At 35.3% G+C, this 20,479-nt stretch overlaps 3 non-coding genes across 3 annotated transcripts; 2 read left to right on the top strand and 1 right to left on the bottom strand.

The window, feature by feature from the left end:
* Window positions 1-173: 173 nt before the first annotated feature.
* On the top strand, window positions 174-260 carry TRNAS-GGA. Its single transcript has one exon. It is a non-coding gene; the product is annotated as a tRNA-Ser (tRNA).
* Window positions 261-4,723: 4,463 nt separating this feature from the next.
* TRNAT-UGU lies at window positions 4,724-4,796 on the bottom strand. Its single transcript has one exon. It is a non-coding gene; the product is annotated as a tRNA-Thr (tRNA).
* A 1,983-nt stretch (window positions 4,797-6,779) lies between these two features.
* TRNAF-GAA lies at window positions 6,780-6,852 on the top strand. Its single transcript has one exon. It is a non-coding gene; the product is annotated as a tRNA-Phe (tRNA).
* The last annotated feature ends 13,627 nt before the right edge of the window (window positions 6,853-20,479 follow it).

The following is a 20,479-nucleotide window of genomic DNA, read 5'->3' as shown; positions in this document are numbered from 1 at the left end:
AGATCTATGGGATAGCTAATGAGCTAAATTTTTGTTGAGAAATAGAAAATTTTATTTGATTTGAAAGGAATTTTTCCTATGGAACTATTCATCAGTCGCACTTGTACTGCAATAATATGAATGACTCGCTATTCACTATTCACTCGGTTTCTGGTCAATAATAAGATTATGTAGGAGAGATGGCCGAGTGGTTCAAGGCGTAGCATTGGAACTGCTATGTAGACTTTTGTTTACCGAGGGTTCGAATCCCTCTCTTTCCGTTTATCTTAATTCACCAACGTTACTGAATCAAATCAAATACCATCATCTCAACAAGAGGACCCTTATTTGATATAAATTCTCAATTCCTAATAACATTACTTTGATACGTAAAATACAAATATCGGAAAAAGAAAGAGCAAAAAATATTACCGCTTGTCCGTTTGTGATAGGTGAATAATAAAAATTCGGACCAAGGCCCTTAGATCTATTTATTTTTATTTCGGCGAAAACAGACAAAATTCTATGAATTTTTCTTTGTTATTTTTGTGAGGTTCAAGTCTGACGGGAATAATATTCTACGACTAACAACTCATTTATTTTCAAACCAATCCATTTACTATCTACTATTTGATTTACTACTCCTTTATATTGGAATGAGTCAAAAGTCAAATGTTTTGGCAATTCCTCGTGAGGGGATAAAGAAATATAATTTTTAATCAGAGTTTTCGATCTTTGTTTATCCTTCGTAGTAATAATATCTCTCGGTTTACAACGATAACTTGGTATATCCACTATACCACCATTAACTAAAATATGTCTATGGTTAACTAATTGCCTGGCTCCAGGAATCGTCGAAGCTATACCCAATCGGAAAAGGATATTATCCAAACGCATCTCAAGTAATGTAACAACCACCCAATTTCTTTCCTACTACTCTGAGGGTGACCGCTACTGTTTCTACTAACTACTGTAACTTGTACTACTTGCATTAAGACTAGGGAAAATTTAAACTATTGGGAACATATCACATATCAGAACATGCCTCTTATTAGTAGCATAAAATTTCTTGATACTTTTTTTTTTTCCAAGATTTAACATGCAACATGTGTAACAGCAAGTATAACATATAGACAACTAATGCTCAAGTGTCTCTACTGCTTATTACTTCCTTAACTATATTGCATTTATATCATTCTAAATCTTAACAGGAATGAAAAGAAATTACTTAAACCTTCTGTTCATTCATTCCAACAAAACCGAACAGCACACATATATCATGCAATTTCTATTTGGTATGGCAAATGAGCATGCAGATTTTTCTGTATTTAAGCAGCAGTGTATCCCAACACAAATAATGCTACAACGTTGATAACAGAACAACACGTACATGGCAGCTCAAATGCAAGAAATTTCAGAAATAACTAAACTCCATTAGTGCAAGGAATTACAATACTGCACCAAATTTTAGCATGCAACCAAAGCAATCAAGTCCGGACACACTTTCAGCAACATCTAACAATCCTTTAACAGATTAGCATATATGGCTATTACTCATCTTTAGCAACTCATGCATATCAGTGTTCACAGAAATTTCTTTGCAAATAAAAAGAAACAAATTTCCAGCAGCAACAGATAACACAATAGCAGATAAGTATCACAGCCGAAACAGTTCCCAAGCTTAAGCAATGCAAATCAGGCTACAATAATATAGAACCTTACAGTTTTAAGCAACATGAAGGATCTGAATTTACCAAACTCCACGGCAACAAACTAAAACTCCAGATTTAAGCAATGCACCAAAACCGAATTCCATATAACTCAAACAATTCATATTGTACTCAACAGAACCAACGTATTTAATCAACTTCAAAACAGTAAAATAGGGAGAGCATAAAGAATCTGAATTTTTTATTAATCCTCCTAGTTATTTATGAAGAAACCTAAATAACTTAACTTGCAGAAATTTAAAAGCCAGGTCCCCAAATCTTCCATCCCCGCCATCCACACACACATCACCAGTGTCTCCTTGTCGCCTTCTTCTATGCCATTTTAGCCTTTCCTTTATTTTTATCTATATCTGCAGTAGGAGGAAAAAGTAGTATCTATAAGCATAAAGCTTAGTAAGTGCTTTCTACTCACAAAATCCGATACGGAATGCATAAGCATAAAAGAAAGCAGGGAAATACATGCTCAACATGAAAAATAGCAATTAACTACATCATGCATCTCTAAAGGAAACAATAATTTAACTTGCTAAAATTTGCAACTTAGATAAAGGAACTCGTTCTATTTGTTTCCAAATTTATACTTTTATACTTTAAAATAATATTCAACTTAACTTGGGCCCGACATTGTACCACTTTGCGCGCCTTTCTTAATGAGAATTGAGGTAGCTAATCCCAAAACCATTAAGACACTTCTAGACCTTATGTCTAGGGGCAACTTGGAGCCCATCCCTTGGACATTGTGTCCGGTACATGCCTTTTAAAAGTAAAATACTTTTCTTTATATCTGTCTTTTAATACTCCTTCTAATAAAAATGCCTTGGCATTTATTAGAGGCAATTTAAGCAACTCATTTAGCAGCTCAATCACATGCCACGTTCACATTAAGGGTTTAAGCAATTTAAGCATATCCCTGTTTCACTTTAAGCTACAGAACTAACTCCAATACCAACTTTTCATACCTAACAGATGTAAAGGTAAGAATTCTAGAAATAATCCAAAAATATAGCCTCATGAGACATGGCTGAATCAACTCAATATATATCACATCTCAAGAAATCAGTTTTCTACTGCGAAACTATCCATAACCAATTATGATCAATTTGCATGCTTTAACATGATTGAATTGCTAGGAAGACTAAAGTTCGAACCTACTGCATTCATCACTACAACTAGTTTCTATTGAACTAAAATTTGCTTCCAATAGAAAACATCTGAGGATGATGGCATCCAAACAAAGCACTACTACATCAGCACTAGCATTTCTAATTCGGTACTAATACATGAGGTTAGCCAATTCTATCAACAATAATATTCCAGGTAATGCAAGATAGCATAATTCCAGTGGTAACACAACAGGCTTAAACTAGAATATATCTACTTAAACATGCTTAATGTGTAAGGTAAATACACCTAACTAGCATGCTGTAGTAATCAAGGAAAACCCTCAAAACTTCGGTTCGTGCCCTAAATAAAACACATTAACAGATTAAAATCAACTTAAACCGAATTGGCTAGAGCAAGGATCAAATCCGAAACCATATGCTAAGATGAAAGGCTACTGTTATCATTTTACAACAAAACGCAAGATAACAACCCGAGAGCTACTCCTACCGCAGGTGAGAAGCACTTACTTTGGGTTCTTGGACTTACAACCGAAGAGATAGGGTTGCTAGGGTTCGGAGAAGTTGTTTCCTCAACGATCTCTTGGTATCTACTTGTTCTTCTCGACGAGGGAATCACGAAGGTGTGGAGATCTCGTCGGAAGAAGTCCTCGCCGGCCGCCGAAGACGAGCCCTAGATTCGGCTCTGTTTCCGCCCGAAAGAGTCGGCGCCGTCGCGAGAGAGAAGAGGAGTTTAGGTTTTTGTCCGAAAATCACTAAAGTCCTCTCTTTATAACTTAGGTAAATTGTTCTCTGTTAACCCTTAAATATTGTCCGTTCTCTCCTTAATTAACTATAGCCGCTGGCACAGTTGGTTGGCTGCGTTCTGCTTAATACGCGGCTCGCGGGTTCGAGTCTCAGCTGCCACTATTTTTCTTCCTATTTATTCTCTATTCATTAACCACTGCTTAGATATCATTCGCTCCATATAAGGTTAACAGAAATCGTGTAGCTCAGTTGGTTGGTTGGGCCGATTACAGCTTGGGCCCGAGAAGCTGGGTTCGAATCCTAGCTCTTGCAAAATTTTTTTTTTTTTTTTTTTTTTTTAAACTTTCTCCACTCGGTAATAATACCAAACGGACTCCAAAAATTGCATAAAAATACTCTAAAAATTCCTAAAAATCTCTAGAATATTTTAAAAGCATTTTCAAATATTTTTAAAGATATTCAGAATTCAAAATAGGGAAAATTGGGTCGTTACAAGTAATTGTAGTAAAACCTGACCTATTGACCCTTTGGCTTTTCCAGCAATATGCACATATTTAAGTAATTGTCGCTCTGTCAGACCATAATGAAACCGCAATTTCTGTTTTTCTTCTAGGCGAATACGATATTGCGATCTTTTACCAGAACGCAATTGGTTTTTAGGATCACTTCTGGAACTAGGTCTTTTACTAGTTAGTCCTGGTAAAGTCCCCAGACGACGTATTTTTTTGAAACGAGGTCCTCGGTAACGAGACATAAAGACTCCTTTTTTATTTTATTGAAATTTCATTGTTTAAGAATAAACAAAAATGAAAACTGAACTCTAAATTAAGACTGAACTAAAGGATAAACAAAGCAAAGTTAAATTTATTGAAATACTACAAAAAAGTAGAATAAAATATAAAATAAATTGTATCACTATCCGTATTTTTGGTATATATGTATATATATATATAATTTCTATATTCTATATATAAATATAATTTTAAAATTTTTTGTATATATAGGAAGTTGTGGCTACGTTTTATAATTTGTTCTTTTATGATTTGTTCTGTAGAAAGACCACGACATAATAGATGGATCAGTTATTCAACATTTTGATAAAATGGGGAGAGAGACTCTCAATCACGTAAAAAATCGATAGAAAAAAGCCGGCTATCGGAGTCGAACCGATGACCATCGCATTACAAATGCGATGCTCTAACCTCTGAGCTAAGCGGGCTCACATATTACATACACATATCACATAACATAAGAGAAAAATAGTATATAGAAATCAAAGAAGCTACCGGATTTCATCTATTAGCCAATCTTAGCTTAGTTATTTATTTTAATTTTATAATACTAACTATATTTATATTTAATATGAACTAGAACCATATAGTTGTATATAGTTCATATTTTATTATATAGTATAGAACTTAGTATAGAACTAACTATATCTAACTATAGAACTAATCTAACGATATAGATAGAATAGTTAGAATATAATATATAGAACTACTTCTAACTATAATGTTCTAACTATAATGTATAACATAATGTATTTACATATATACATATATGTATTTTTTTTATTTTCCAAATAATTTCTATATTAGATAGATTTTATCTATATCTTTTATAAAAAAATGATATAAAATAAAAAAAAATGGAATTTTACTTATTTAATTTAATTAATTATAATATGATGAATATCAATTTAATCAAATTGTAATTTACAATTTGAAAAAATCGAACTCTTTCTGAAAACTTAAAATTTTTTAAAGCAGTTCTATAAAATTATAGAAATTTAATAGTTATTAACTAGTAACTTATAATTTAATTGTTAATTATATATAGTTATAGTGAATAATAGGTGCTAAGATAAGAAAAGGATAAAGAAAAGATACAATCTAAATTAAAATGAGACATTCCTCTGGTTTGATTCGGAAAGGGAAGAGATAGGACGAAAAAAAAGAATGAATATCGACCGTTCCACTATTTAAATTCGCACTGTAAAAATGAAAGGTAGGGGGAAAGGTATATATGTTGGATATACCTATCCATATTGAATTCCGAATACATCAATGATAGAATCAATTTCTTATTGAAACAAAAAGTTCATCCAATAAAAAATATATATATATATGAACTGATGGGGGATAGACAAAAAAACTAGATAGGAGCATACAATACACTTTTTCAATATAGAAAAAATTATCTAACGAATTAAACAGGTCCAAACAAACAAAATAAGTAAAAGAAAATTCCAACTGGATCTTGGTATCAAGGGGGATATGGCGAAATTGGTAGACGCTACGGACTTGATTGGATTGAGCCTTAGTAAGGAAACCTGCTAAGTGGTAACTTCCAAATTCAGAGAAACCCTGGAATTTAAAATGGGCAATCCTGAGCCAAATCCTTAGTTTTATCAAACTAGAATAAAAAAAAGGATAGGTGCAGAGACTCAATGGAAGCTGTTCTAACGAATGAAGTTGACTACGTTTCGTTGGTAGTTGGAATCCGTCTATCAAAATTACAGAAAAGATGTTCCTATATACCTAATACATACGTATACATACTGACATATCAAATCAAACGATTAATCATGACTCGAATCCATTATATTATATGAATAATTATAATATGAAAAATTCAGAATTAGAGTTATTGTGAATCCAGTCCAATGGAAGTTGAAAGAAGAATTGAATATTCAATTCAATTATTAAATCATTCATTCCAGAGTTTGATAGATCTTTTGAAAAACTGATTAATTGGACGAGAATAAAGAGAGAGTCCCATTCTACATGTCAATACCGATAACAATGAAATTTATAGTAAGAGGAAAATCCGTCGACTTTAGAAATCGTGAGGGTTCAAGTCCCTCTATCCCCAATAAAAAGGTAATTTTACTTCCTAAATATTTATCCTCCTTTTTTTCATCAGCGATTCAGTTCAAACAAAATTCACTATCTTTCTCATTCACTCCACTCTTTCACAACACAAATGTATCCGAACTAAAATTCTTGGATCTTATCCCAATTTTGATAGATACAATACCTCTACAAATAAACATATATGGGCAAATAATCTCTATTATTGAATCATTCACACACAGTCCATATCATTATCCTTACGCTTACTAGTTAAATTTTTTACTACTTTTTAGTCCCTTTAATTGACATAGACACAAACACTACACCAGGATGATGCATGGGAAATGGTCGGGATAGCTCAGTTGGTAGAGCAGAGGACTGAAAATCCTCGTGTCACCAGTTCAAATCTGGTTCCTGACATGTAAATAATGTATCGGATAGATATTCATACAAATTCATCGTAATCAAGATGGATCGGGATACATTTTCGTTAATAGTATAGAGCATACAGTTACTAATCTAGATGTATAGATATATATATTTCCTCTTGGAGGGATTAGTAAAAAATATATGTATGGTTGTGGTAAAGAACAAAGTGAGATTATAGTGCCGTCTCCTTTTTCTTTCTTGTTTCATCATACTGTATTTTCTTTCATTTCTTAATTTCATATTTTTTTTACATTTATTCCATTTCTTCACTCTTGCTTACGTTACTTTGACTTTCCGGGGTCCATCTAAGTAAGTTATGTGCGCGGTACAAAGTTCATGGTGCAAAACTCTTTTGATTCATTCTATTGTTTCTGCTCATATGAAATGGATATAACCTTTTCCTAATTTTTGAATATAAATGAAGTTTTTTTAGGTTATTCATAATATGAATTAAAGTCCGGTTACTTTCTTTCATCTAGAACGGGGCGTAAAAATCTTCCTTCGCTTGAATGAAATCTGGAATCGTGTCATAGTCGTATAACTAAACATTAGTTTCTTATTCTTATCATTTAATGAGCATCTTGTATTTCATAGAAATTGGGGATAATATAGTCCTTACGCAGGGGCCAACCTATCCAACTTTCAGGCATCAAAATACGTTTAAGGCGTGGATGATTATAATAAAGGATTCCCAACATATCATAAGATTCACGTTCTTGAAAATCAGCACTTCTCCAAATCCAGAAAACAGACGGGATTCTAGGATTATTCCTAGGGGCAAATACTTTTATGCATACTTCTTCGGGTTTATCTATATCATACTCTATTCTCGTAAGATGATACACACTGGCTAAAAATCCCCCCGGTGCTACATCATAGGCACACTGGGAACGTAAATAATTGTAACCATATACATATGAAATGACAGCAATGGAATCCCAATCCTCGGTTTTTATTTGTACTATTTCTATTCCTTGGCAATCGAAGCCCAAAGATCTATGAACTAGCTCATGTTTTACTAACCAATCAGATAAACGATCCTGTTGCATCTTCTTGATTTCTCCCACATTTGTATTTATTTGTATTGAGTATTTTACAATGAAATTTTTAAAGAGTGACTCTTTTTTTTTCTTATTCTGCACAAAAGAACCTTACCTTTCCTGATTCACTAATTCGGGGGGAGATACTGAACTTTTGGATTGAAAAAATGTTTTAGAAGGTATCTCTGAAGTAGATGCGGATTTATAGAGCAATTCTTGATCATAATTTCCAGTATGAATACTACGCCGAACATAAAACTTATGATTGGTAGTAAAACATCGATTTTCCTGTTGAGACACAGTTCTATCTTCAAGGATTTCTCTAGATATCTTCTTACGAAGTTTCGTTATAGGATCTATAACAGCCTCTGGTTTAGGTGGGCAGCCCGGCAAATAGACATCGACAGGAATTAGCTTATCGACTCCACGAACAGTACTATAAGAATCAGTACTGAACATACCTCCTGTAATAGTACAGGCTCCCATAGCAATGACATATTTTGGTTCAGGCATTTGCTCATATAATCTTACTAAAGAAGGAGCCATTTTCATTGTTACTGTGTCGGCTGTTAAAATTAGGTCTGCTTGCCTAGGACTCGATCTTGGTACCAATCCATAACGATCAAAGTCGAATCGCGAGCCTATTAATGAAGCAAATTCAATGAAACAACAACTGGTACCATAGAGAAGTGGCCATAAACTGGAAAGTCTTGACCAATTCAAAAGATCATTCAATGTAGTTGAAATAACTGAATTGGTAGTTATTTTGTCAAGTAAGGTAAACTCAATCAAATTCATAACTGTCTCAATGTAATCTTTTCCTTCCTTTTTATTTTGATTGTATGAATATTTAGTTAAGACCATTCCAATGCTCCTTTTCGCCATGCATAAACTGAACCAATAATTAAGATAAGCACGAAAATAAAAGCTTCAATAAATACGGATACACCCAATACATCGAAACTCATTGCCCATGGATAAAGAAATACCGTTTCAACATCAAAAACAACAAAAACTAGAGCAAACATGTAATAGCGGATTCGGAATTGTAACCAAGCATCCCCTATGGGTTCTATACCCGATTCATAACTAGATAGTTTCTCCGGTCCTTCCCTAACCGGGGCTAAAACTCCGGAAATTACAAATGCCAAGATAGGAATAATGCTTGATATTATCAGAAATGCCCAGAAAATATCATATTCGTGAAGCAGAAACATAAATGTACTCCTATTAATGTGGAATATGCTGAATTATTCGATTCGAATCGGAAGTGTCAATTTATCCAGAACTTCTTATCTTAGTTTAGGCGAAAGAAGAATATATTTTGATCAAACGGCATAGTTTAGAGTTTCTGTGGGACATATCTTGTTTAAAGATTCACCTAATAAAATCCCACTTACATTTTTTATTTCGATTCTATATTCGATTCTATATAGGGTGCTCCTTCTTACAAAAACAAGATTCTCTCACTTTGTCTTGGGTTCTCTATCCTCTATAAAAAGATAATTCTATAAAAACAAGTTAATAAAATACTAAAATATCCTATATTATCCTATATATCCTAATATTTATAATATCCTACCTAATATATATATTTATATATTATTATGATTAATATCTATATTATAATCCTAATACCTAATATATCCCAATAATAATTAATTAAATACTATGAATAGTCTATAATTAGTATATTCAAATTATTTATTTCATTTCCTTTTTTCTTAATTAATTTGATTCAATCCGTTGAATTGAGAGGTGACATATAACAAGTTATATCTTTCTCTACAAAAACAAAAAAATTGGAAACTTTGAACCTGTACCATCCCACCTTATCAGAAATAAATAAGAAGGATGGAGTTATTTCATTAGAGTTAGAATAAAAGATTCTTTCTATTTTGGAACAATCTCTAGTAATAAACTAGATTACGATTTGGAATGAATCAAAATACTCGTTTGTTTTGTTATGGCAATAACACTTAATATTAATAATATAATGATAACACCAAACAATGGGGTAGATTCCGACACAAAAAAACTTTTACAGTACACCTATACTAGATACTAGACAATGAAACATAGCAAAGAGTGGAGTAATCTAATCGACGGAATCATAAAAGATTTACATAACATTACATTTTCTAATGAAAGAATTACATATTATCGAATGATTCAATAGACCAAATCAAACCCCCAACCCAACCCCCCCAACTCATAAAATATAGAATAAGAAACGTTAATCCTTTAGTACCAATTCATTATCTCTCCATTATTTGTGAATCAATCAATAAGGTTTCTCTTGTTCTGCCAAAAAAGATTAGTGATTAGTCAGGACAGGGGTTTTCTACAAATACAAGACCTAAGACCAAGAAAAGAATACGTCTTAGACCCATGCTACTTAGGATTAGATTTCGTTGGGTCAGGTTGAAGTTTTTAGTCGGAATCATGTCATGATTTCCACTTCCTAAATTGATTGGGATTCGGTATACAAAAACAAAAGCGTGTCGCTAAACTCTTTGATCATGTACAGGAAAAGAGAAAAAGTAATATTTAATTCATCCACAATTATTAATGAAAAAGGGTGAGTAATTTATACAAAATTTGAGAAGTACAGATTAGATCTATTGAAATTTTTTTCTGTACTTATCTTATGTATTTACATGAAGATTTGGTAATGCTTTCATTTCTACGATATCTGGCCACAACTATGAGGAAATGAAAGCTATACTAAAATAATATAAAATATATTAGATAAAATATATTAGGATTATAGGGCTATACGGACTCGAACCGTAGACCTTCTCGGTAAAACGGATCAAACTTATTATTATCGAAATGATTTGAACTGTTTCAAAGACCCAACATGCATTTTGTTGCATTGGGCTCTTCCATCAACTGATGTAAAGATCAGTTATTCTACCATATTTTATCTTTAGAGGAAGATAATGAGATGGCTCCATGTGCTATGATTCATTATTTGTATTCTGATCTAGGAGCAATACCAAAGTGTTTCAAGGAAGTATTACGTTGACTTAGGTCTGCCTTCGGCCTAGATTAACCTAAGTTAAATAGAATCTCTATCGCCTCGCTGGAACAGTCGAATATGAGACTTCATACACCTTCAAGTTCATTGTAACGACCACCCTTCTTACTACTACTACTATTCTCTAAGAGTGACCGTTACTTAACTACTAACTCTACTTAACCGGTATAATTAAAAACCACGAGGAATCTCTACCGAAAAATTTCGACAGAGTCTCCCCTGTACCGATGACTAAATCATCAATACAAACAAACTATACTCAGCCACAGGCGGCTGGAACATATATCTTCACAACCACGCAGTATAATATCACAAATAAAGGAAGGAAACTACCCTAATAATAGCAAACAACAATATCACTCCATCAATAGAACCCAACTACAAATGCGGAATAAACTTAATTACAATCTTGACTCATAATAGCATTTAAAGAAAACCAAAGAACTCTAAACAGAAAAGTCTTAACAATTCCTTAGCAAACTCTTGATCTCCCCATAGTCCGGCCATCACACACCTTCATCACCACCATCTTGTCGCCTTCCTTGCTAAATCTTTTCCTTTCCTTTATCTGCAGTAGGAGGAAGTGCAGTCTATAAGCATAAAGCTTAGTGAGCGCTATCTACTCACAAAAACTCGATATGCATGTATGTAAATAAAAACATGCTAAAACTGAATGCTAACATGTAAAGCTACTCATGCTCATAAATAGCAAAGGAATCATACTATCTGAAATACTAAACATGTATAGCTAATCATGCTCATAATCCAATGAAGGAATCATACTAACTGAAATACTAAACATGTATAGCTAATTATGCTCATAATCCAATAAAGGAATCATACTAACCGAAATACTAAACATGTATAGCTAATCATGCTCAAAATCCAATAAAGGAATCATACTAACTGAAATACTAAACATGTATAGCTGATCATGCTCATAATCCAATAAAGGAATCATACTAACTGAAATACTAAACATGTATAGCTGATCATGCTCATAAACCAATAAAACTATAACTGCATGCTGAGAGCAAATAAAGCTAAACATGCTGAATAATCTAATAGCAAGAAACAAATAAAACTACTACTGCATGCTTCAAATAACAAGAACTAAACTTTCTAATTCTAAACATATTTAAAGCTTGTTTCATTTGTTTCAAAACTTATACTTTAATACTTTAAAATAATAATCAACTTCTCTTGGGCCCGGCATTGTACCACTTTGCGCGCATTCTTAATAAGAATCGAGGTAGCTAATCCCGAAACTACTAAGATACTTCTAGGCCTTGTGCCTAGGGGCAACTTGGAGCCCATCCCTTGGACCTTGTGTCCGGTACATGCCCTTTAAAAGTAAAATACTTATTATCTTAATTACTTCTTCTTTAAATGCCTTGGCATTCTAATAAGCACCTTGTGTGCCAAAAAAATCCCTAAAGTCTTGACTTTGGGATCTACTTAAGGCCTTGGCCTTTTTCTTTCTTTTCTTTATCTTTCTTATACTTGTTAATACTTCTAACAGAATACTTCTTTAAAGAGAAACTGAAATGTTTAAGCAAATTCTATCTTTGAAAAACCAAAAACCTGCCTAATATGCCAATAAAATTCTGCATATTAAGCTTAATAAAAATCTGTCCTAAAATTGAAGTTCTGCATGCAATACTTATCAAAATCAGATAGCAATACTTATGAAAATCTGCTTATTAAAAATCTACATACTATACTTATAAAAATCTGCATGCTATACTTATAAAAATCTGCTTATTAAAAGTCTGCATACTATACTCAACAAATCTGCTCATGCACATCTATTAGCAAAAGAAAAGAAATTTGCTCATGCTCGAATATTAGCAAAATGGTAAACTGATCATGCTTAATTATTAGCAAATGGAAAATTTCTCATGTTTTACTAACAGCAAGTAAAACTAACTACATGCTCCAAAATTTAATCAAGCTATCTTATGTTCATGGCTTATTAAAGTAGCAAATGAAACTAAGGATAGATCTACTCATGCTTCACTCAAAACCTGTTCAAAAACCCAACAGCAGTAACGTTAGCAAGGAAGAAGGAAATCCAATTGAAAGTATTCTTAAGCCTGATCAATTGTATAACAACAGTAACCCACAAAATGGCAACAATAGATCTATCCAAATATACTAAGGTACCAAGTTGTGCCTGCTCATTAAGGAAACTACACTACTGTTCATGCTCAATTAATTAGCAAGGAAGAAAAATCAAGAAAATCAACACTGCAAGCTAAAGGCCGACTGTTCATTCTCGTGCAGTAGCAAAGAAAGGAATTTAAAGATATCAATGTTGCAAACTAAAGGATCGACCGCTCATGTTCAACTAGTAGAAATCGAAACCACATGTTAAACCTAAACAACTTATTCATTTATCTCAGATTTCAACAAAACTAAATCTGCACTAAACATGCTCAACTGAACTAACACTTCCCTTTCTTTCTTTAGGGTTCACGGCAGCAAGTAAAAAAAACAAAAGCTCCATGAAACATGCTCCGAATTCAACACAATAACTAACATAAATCCGAAACAAAAGACATGCTGCGGATGATAAGGAATGAAATCGAATTCCGAAATCAAAAGGAAAAGAAGATCGATGTCGCGGAACTACTCCTACTGCAGGTGAGAAGCAACTCACCGAGCAATCTTGGACTTACAACCGGAAAGGAGAAGTCTAGGGTTCCGGATAGGTGAAGATTCCCGTGATCCCTTGCGGCGACACCTTCTCCTCAATGAAGGGGACTCGCGATTGTGAAGATCTCACCGGGAAAAACCCTCGCCGGCCGCCGGAGACGAAGCTAAAGCTTCGTATTTCCTTCGCTCGGCAGAAGCGGCGCCGTCGCACGCAAGGAGAAGAGGAAAAGAATTTTGAGAGAAAATTTTAGGTTTTCGAAATAAGATTTAAATCTTATACCTTAGGTTATTTTCATTTCTAACTTTACCTTATATACTTGTCGCTGCATATCTGATCAGCAAAGACCGCTGGCGCAGTTGGTCCGTTGAGTTTTGCTCGAAGCCACAGGTCTGGGCTTCGATTCTCAGCCGCGCCCCTTTTATTTCCAATTTATTTTACTGTTCCTAACTACTAGTTAAATATATATCGCTCCATATATGATTAACAAAAATCGTGTAGCTCAGCTGGTTGGGCCAGTTTTGCTTGGGTCAGTCCGACCCGAGATCGTGGGTTCGAATCTCACCTTCAACATTTTCTTTTAAAACTTCTTTCTTTTTGTAACCCTACTAAACGACCTCCAAAAATTACGTAAAAATACTCTAAAAATTCCTAAAAATCTCTAGAATATTTTAAAAGTATTTCCAAATATTTTTATGGACTTTTAGAACTTGAAATAGGGAAAATTGGGTCGTTACAATTCCCCATACCTTATAAAAAGTTCGTCCTCGAACTTAGAATAGCTCTGGATACTTCTGTCTCATACTGTCCTCCCGCTCCCAAGTGACTTCCTCGTGCTTCTGGTTCTGCCAGATAACCTTCACTAGTGGCACTTCTTTATTTCTTAGTCTCTTGACTGCTCTGTCCACTATCTGTGTAGGTCTACTCTCATAACTAAGATCCTCTTGGATCTGCACTGACTGAGGCTCAATCACTTGACTAGGGTCGTGGAGGCACTTCTTTAACATGGAGACATGAAACACATTGTGTGTTGTTGACATGTCTTGTGGTAAATCCAGCTTGTAAGCTACTTTCCTAATCCTTTCTGTGATCAGGTAAGGTCCTACACAACGAGGACTTAATTTGCCCTTCTTGCCAAATCTCATCACTCCCTTCATAGGAGCGACCTTAAGAAAGACTGAATCCCCTACTTGGTATTCAAGTGGCCTACAGCGTGTTTTTTCTGCCTACTCTGGGCAGTCTCAATCCTCTGTCTAATCTTCTAGATAGCCTGAGTGGTCTCATCTATCATCTCAGTCTAAATGCCCAGCTCTACTTCCATTTCTTTTCTTTCACTCGCTTCTTGCCAGCAAATAGGTGATCTGCACTTCCTGCCATACAGTACCTCATAAGGAGCCATCTTGATGGTGGCTTGATAGTTGTTGTTGTAGGCAAATTCAGCTAAGCATAGATACTTGCACCAACTTCCTTTGAAATCTAGTGCACAAGCTCTGAGCATATCTTCTAGAATCTGATTTACTCGCTCTGTCTGTCCATCAGTCTGAGGATGGAAGGCTGTGCTGAACTTGAGTTTGGTGCCTAGTACATTCTGAACACACTCCCAGAAGTGTGAGGTGAAGCGTCCATCTCTATCAGAAACAATAGATTTAGGAACTCCGTGAAGTCTGATCACCTCTTTAACATGCAGCTGTGCTAACTGCTCTATAGAGTGGGACACCTTGATGGTTAGAAAATGAGCGGACTTGGTCAATCTGTCCACTACTACCCATATTGCGTCATATCCATTTGTAGTTCTTGGAAGGCCTGTTATGAAGTCCATGGATATGTCTTCCCACTTCCACTCTGGTATAGGAAGAGGCTGTAGAACTCCTCCTGGTCTCTGGTATTCTGCTTTGACCCTCTGACATGTCAGGCAGGTACTGACATACTTAGCTACATCTCTTTTGAGTCCAAACCACCAGAACCTCTGTTTCACGTCTTGGTACATCTTGGTAGAACCAGGATGCATGGAGTAGGGTGTACTATGAGCTTCTCTATAATCTTCTTTCTCAACTCTTCGTCATTAGGGACACAAAGGCGGTTCCCCTGGTAGAGGATTCCACTATTTGATACCCGAAACTCTGAATTTTCTCCTTCTTGTATCCCTTGCTTGATCTTTTGGGATATCTGGATCTTCACTTTGCTTTCTCTGTATATCCTCAAGCAGGGTTGACTCTAAGGTCAATGCAGAGAGTTGCCCATAAATAATTTTGACTCCAAAGTCTGACAACTCTTCCTGCAGTGGTAGGGCTAATGATGACAGAGACATCAGGGATGCACTGGACTTTCTGCTTAGTGCATCTGCCACTTTGTTAGCTTTACCTGGGTGTATTACTTCCTTTCGCTTTCAACTGATGATACCTAGAGCGCAGGTCTATCTTTGAGAACGTTGTTGCCCCTCTTTAGCTGATCAAATAGATCATTTATTCTGGAAAGAGGGTACTAGTCCTTAACTGTTACTTTGCTCAGCACTCTAAAATCTATGCACATTAGCATAGATCCGTCTTTCTTCTTGACAAACAATACAGGAGCTCCCCAAGGTGAGTGACTAGGGCAGATGAAACCCTTGTCAAGTAGCTCCTGAAATTGTTCTTGTAACTCTTTTAGCTCTGCTAGAGAAATTTGATACAGGGCTTTTGAAATTGGGCTGGCGTCAAGAACCAATTCAATTTCAAATTCCGCTTCTCTGTTGTGAGGTAGTCCAGGTAGCTCTTCTAGAAATACCTTTGGATACTCACAGACTACCCGAACATCTTCCTGCTTGGGTCTTTCTTGTTCTTCTGTACTCCAGTTCTGATTACTTGACTAGGGTCTCTGTTTCCCCACTGTATTGTCTTCTATCTTGACTGGCTTGTGTTGTGTTTGTTGTGCCTTGTTGCTGTTCAGATAGTGCTCACTAATGCCCTGCTGACTAGCTCTTCACCAATCTATGGTCGGTGAGTTTCATTACATCACATTAGGTGTTATTTTTGGTCTCAGCATTAGGAGCATCAGTCTGACTCATTCTTTCACTGTACTTACTAACTCTAGGCAAAGGTGAGCTAGCCTGTTAAATCTTTTAACCGCTTCTTCTACTGGTAGGTCACCTTATCTGAATTCCATAAGCTCCTCATACTGTTTATTGGTGATCCGTTGACGGAAGACTTCTTCGTAAAACTCTGTCTCGAAATCAGCCCAGCTCATCCGGTTGATGCTCTCTTACTCTTAACTCGCTCCCACCACATACGAGCATCTCCAGATAGGTAGAAAGAGGCACACTTGACCTTCTCGACTTCGGCCAGTCAAGAAGCTTCATGGTGCTCTCCGTGTCTTGAACCAAGCCTGGCATCCTGGGGCTCGATCGTGCACGAGAAGCTTTCGGTTTCGGTTTCACCCATGGATGAGGTATGCTTCTTGTCTTCTAGGTGTTGTGGCGACTTCCAGGGCAACTGATGGGACTTCAGTCACCACCAGGGTCTCTACATTAATGGTTGGGGGAGTGGGAGGAGCCGACTTCTGATTGGCCATTAGATTGGCAATCACTTGCTGCTGCTCGCTACTTGTCTCTGAAGTTGAGCAACAACTGCAGAGAGAATAGGCCCAGGGGTTCTGGGCTCTTCGTTCTCCTGAACTCGATCCTCAGTACGAACGGTACGGGGACGTCCTCTTCTTGCCATCAAGTCAGGCAGAGGAAAAGAAAACTTAAAATTATCACTATACTTTCTAGATATATCTTACTTATACATGATTCTTGACTATCAACACCTATGAGTAGGTACTTCTAAACATTTCTCTATCCTTTCTAAACATACATATTTGTATATGAAGAAAGAAAACAGCAAAAACTCTTATCTTACTTAAGCACTTATAAGCAATCACTCTATACTGCAAATAATAATAAAGGAAAGCAATAAAGAAAGAACTTAAATACTTTCTTACTTGAAGACGGCAAGGATGATGCTGATGTGTGTGTGATGCTGGAGAATGGGAACTGCTCTGATACCAACTGTAACGACCACCCTTCTTACTACTACTACTATTCTCTAAGAGTGACCGTTACTTAACTACTAACTCTACTTAACCGGTATAATTAAAAACCACGAGGAATCTCTACCGAAAAATTTCGACAGAGTCTCCCCTGTACCGATGACTAAATCATCAATACAAACAAACTATACTCAGCCACAGGCGGCTGGAACATATATCTTCACAACCACGCAGTATAATATCACAAATAAAGGAAGGAAACTACCCTAATAATAGCAAACAACAATATCACTCCATCAATAGAACCCAACTACAAATGCGGAATAAACTTAATTACAATCTTGACTCATAATAGCATTTAAAGAAAACCAAAGAACTCTAAACAGAAAAGTCTTAACAATTCCTTAGCAAACTCTTGATCTCCCCATAGTCCGGCCATCACACACCTTCATCACCACCATCTTGTCGCCTTCCTTGCTAAATCTTTTCCTTTCCTTTATCTGCAGTAGGAGGAAGTGCAGTCTATAAGCATAAAGCTTAGTGAGCGCTATCTACTCACAAAAACTCGATATGCATGTATGTAAATAAAAACATGCTAAAACTGAATGCTAACATGTAAAGCTACTCATGCTCATAAATAGCAAAGGAATCATACTATCTGAAATACTAAACATGTATAGCTAATCATGCTCATAATCCAATGAAGGAATCATACTAACTGAAATACTAAACATGTATAGCTAATTATGCTCATAATCCAATAAAGGAATCATACTAACCGAAATACTAAACATGTATAGCTAATCATGCTCAAAATCCAATAAAGGAATCATACTAACTGAAATACTAAACATGTATAGCTGATCATGCTCATAATCCAATAAAGGAATCATACTAACTGAAATACTAAACATGTATAGCTGATCATGCTCATAAACCAATAAAACTATAACTGCATGCTGAGAGCAAATAAAGCTAAACATGCTGAATAATCTAATAGCAAGAAACAAATAAAACTACTACTGCATGCTTCAAATAACAAGAACTAAACTTTCTAATTCTAAACATATTTAAAGCTTGTTTCATTTGTTTCAAAACTTATACTTTAATACTTTAAAATAATAATCAACTTCTCTTGGGCCCGGCATTGTACCACTTTGCGCGCATTCTTAATAAGAATCGAGGTAGCTAATCCCGAAACTACTAAGATACTTCTAGGCCTTGTGCCTAGGGGCAACTTGGAGCCCATCCCTTGGACCTTGTGTCCGGTACATGCCCTTTAAAAGTAAAATACTTATTATCTTAATTACTTCTTCTTTAAATGCCTTGGCATTCTAATAAGCACCTTGTGTGCCAAAAAAATCCCTAAAGTCTTGACTTTGGGATCTACTTAAGGCCTTGGCCTTTTTCTTTCTTTTCTTTATCTTTCTTATACTTGTTAATACTTCTAACAGAATACTTCTTTAAAGAGAAACTGAAATGTTTAAGCAAATTCTATCTTTGAAATGCTTAAACCAAAAACCTGCCTAATATGCCAATAAAATTCTGCATATTAAGCTTAATAAAAATCTGTCCTAAAATTGAAGTTCTGCATGCAATACTTATCAAAATCAGATAGCAATACTTATGAAAATCTGCTTATTAAAAATCTACATACTATACTTATAAAAATCTGCATGCTATACTTATAAAAATCTGCTTATTAAAAGTCTGCATACTATACTCAACAAATCTGCTCATGCACATCTATTAGCAAAAGAAAAGAAATTTGCTCATGCTCGAATATTAGCAAAATGGTAAACTGATCATGCTTAATTATTAGCAAATGGAAAATTTCTCATGTTTTACTAACAGCAAGTAAAACTAACTACATGCTCCAAAATTTAATCAAGCTATCTTATGTTCATGGCTTATTAAAGTAGCAAATGAAACTAAGGATAGATCTACTCATGCTTCACTCAAAACCTGTTCAAAAACCCAACAGCAGTAACGTTAGCAAGGAAGAAGGAAATCCAATTGAAAGTATTCTTAAGCCTGATCAATTGTATAACAACAGTAACCCACAAAATGGCAACAATAGATCTATCCAAATATACTAAGGTACCAAGTTGTGCATGCTCATTAAGGAAACTACACTACTGTTCATGCTCAATTAATTAGCAAGGAAGAAAAATCAAGAAAATCAACACTGCAAGCTAAAGGCCGGCTGTTCATTCTCGTGCAGTAGCAAAGAAAGGAATTTAAAGATATCAATGTTGCAAACTAAAGGATCTAGTAGAAATCGAAACCACATGTTAAACCTAAACAACTTATTCATTTATCTCAGATTTCAACAAAACTAAATCTGCACTAAACATGCTCAACTGAACTAACACTTCCCTTTCTTTCTTTAGGGTTCACGGCAGCAAGTAAAAAAAACAAAAGCTCCATGAAACATGCTCCGAATTCAACACAATAACTAACATAAATCCGAAACAAAAGACATGCTGCGGATGATAAGGAATGAAATCGAATTCCGAAATCAAAAGGAAAAGAAGATCGATGTCGCGGAACTACTCCTACTGCAGGTGAGAAGCAACTCACCGAGCGATCTTGGACTTACAACCGGAAAGGAAAAGTCTAGGGTTCCGGATAGGTGAAGATTCCCGTGATCCCTTGCGGCAACACCTTCTCCTCGATGAAGGGGACTCGCGATTGTGAAGATCTCACCGGGAAAAACCCTCGCCGGCCGCCGGAGACGAAGCTAAAGCTTTGTATTTCCTTCGCTCGGCAGAAGCGGCGCCGTCGCACGCAAGGAGAAGAGGAAAAGAATTTTGAGAGAAAATTTTAGGTTTTCGAAATAAGATTTAAATCTTATACCTTAGATTATTTTTA

The sequence above is a fragment of the Zingiber officinale genome, chromosome 11B (assembly GCF_018446385.1).
Source record: "Zingiber officinale cultivar Zhangliang chromosome 11B, Zo_v1.1, whole genome shotgun sequence".
In the NCBI taxonomy this organism is placed as follows: Eukaryota; Viridiplantae; Streptophyta; class Magnoliopsida; order Zingiberales; family Zingiberaceae; genus Zingiber; species Zingiber officinale.
Note: the sequence above shows the minus strand (reverse complement) of the source record. Positions and strands in the feature narration are given on the sequence as shown.